This window comes from Gobius niger (genome assembly GCF_951799975.1).
Source record: "Gobius niger genome assembly, chromosome: 18".
Taxonomy (NCBI): Eukaryota; Metazoa; Chordata; class Actinopteri; order Gobiiformes; family Gobiidae; genus Gobius; species Gobius niger.
In genome coordinates this window covers 19,040,104-19,042,236 of record NC_136869.1, presented here as the reverse complement: position 1 = coordinate 19,042,236, position 2,133 = coordinate 19,040,104, and positions in this window count along the sequence as shown.

The following is a 2,133-nucleotide window of genomic DNA, read 5'->3' as shown; positions in this document are numbered from 1 at the left end:
CGATAAAAATCTCCACGGGATTTTATTATCTCATTATCGCCCCACAAACAAAACACTGACCTTCATGGGCCCAGTCCTGGACATGTGGGGACAATAGCTGTGTGAAAAGCTGACAAAGGATAGTGCTGTGTGTATTCAGCGGCGGCAGTGACGAAGCCTCCAGAAACATGACTGTGTGAGACCAGTATCATAGCGCTATATTTTCAGTCAATGGATGGAGCAAACTCAGCAATGCCACTAGTATACAAAGGTTCTTTGTTTGTGTGCAGGCCTGACTTTGTAGAGTCACATAAGGGAAATGTAGAATATTCCACCAATGATTTAATTCCAAAACAAGCTTTTCAGAATTTAGGATTGTGGTCCGAATAAAACATCAGACAGTTAATTATGCAGCAAAACTTTGTTGACTTCCTGAATGTCCTGAAGTCCTTTTGTCCACATTTTTTAGGAAGTTATTCCATAAATTGGTTTGACAGGAAAAACAAAATCCAAGTTGAAAGCCAAATATCTTGAAATGCTAAAATAAAAAAAAGAAAGAAAAAGTCCCTTCCATGAACGTAAATTAGGGCTACATGAGATGATGCCAAAATTATTGTTATCTTAGTAGTAGGTGGAGCAATATCCACATCACAAGAAGCCAAAAAAATTGCAAGAGACTTTTTATCTAGCTGAAGATTTACACATTGTTTCTGCTAACACTGCCTGAAACAAAAGTCTCCTATTTAGTTCCACTTTACCCTAATTTGGTTCTGGTTCTGTATTTTAATGGTTTTGCTCTGACACAATGTGCTGTTACTTCAGACTTAAAGGAAAGTACAGTGTTGAAATGGTTTAGAAAATATTGCAATATCGCATTATTGAATGTTTTCTCATCATACAGCCCTACTGTGAAACTACACTTGTAAATTATCAGTTTTATTCACATTTCACAGTGCACCATAGCTATTTTTATTATTTTTTACTTGTTTGTCAATTTCTAAGGAAAAATGGAATCGAGTCCAGACTGTAAGTCAGTACGGTATAAGCAGCAGCTGAAATGCTCAAATAGATTGTATAACAGCGTAATAAATCTCCGCCTCGCGACTCAGCAAAGACTCCGGGTGATGGAGGACGCGACTAAACTGTAACGACGTTGGTGAATGTGGTCATCTAAGTCTGAAAAGTCAGAAAATTACAGATTCATAACCTGAACTTTGGCCAACGGTGGAGGCAAAGTGTGTTTTGATGGTTTTTATATTAAGTGCAAGGACTCAAAGAAGGTTGGAGGAAGTATTTGATCTACCCTTCGATTTTTATAAAGAAGATTGAAATCAAAGCTGTTTAACATTATTAGTATACATTTTGTAGGTATTTTCCGCCTGTAAACACAACGAGATTTCAGTTTTATTCTATTTATTGGGTGGAATGTTTCGCAAAATGGCTTTAAAGGACAGAAGCGCACATAGTTTCATGAATATATGAATATAAAACATAGATAAATTAAGGATACAAACAGGCAAACATGTATATTAAAGATTTATTGCCTCGAACAAATAAACAATGAAGTTTGTGTCAAGTTTATGATGCATTTGTTCCTAAGAAAAACTGTATTTTTCTTGTGGTACACAAAACAGCTGGAAGTCTGACTTGTAATGGATTTTTATTCCGAAATAAAACAGAGCCAAACAATTTTACAAGCTCTTTGTGGGAATTAAAACAGATACTAATGAAGTTTGGACTCCATTTGAAAGACTATTTTGGACAAATTCTACAAAGTGCAAAACATTCGGTTGCTGTTGTCCTTGAAAGCACTCACAGCTCTTTATTTCCCAAACATGTAGAGAACTCTTGTCTTCTGATTTCAGTCACATGACTTTTTCAGCTTCCCAGTCACGAACCTTATTTTACATCACTGTGAAGCCCATCAGTATAATAATAGTTTAATACTGAGCTGTAATTCTATTCTAGCATGAAACAAAAGCTGGCATACAGTTCAATGTCCTCTCTTTCAGCACAAATAAACTAAGGTGGATGGAATTCAATCACACTGTAGGGAATGTTGTCAGTTGAAAAGACTTTAGGCCACAGGTTTTACACGGCTAATAATAATAGGGATCGGCATCTGTTAGTAGATTTCTTAGACTTAGTCCTCCA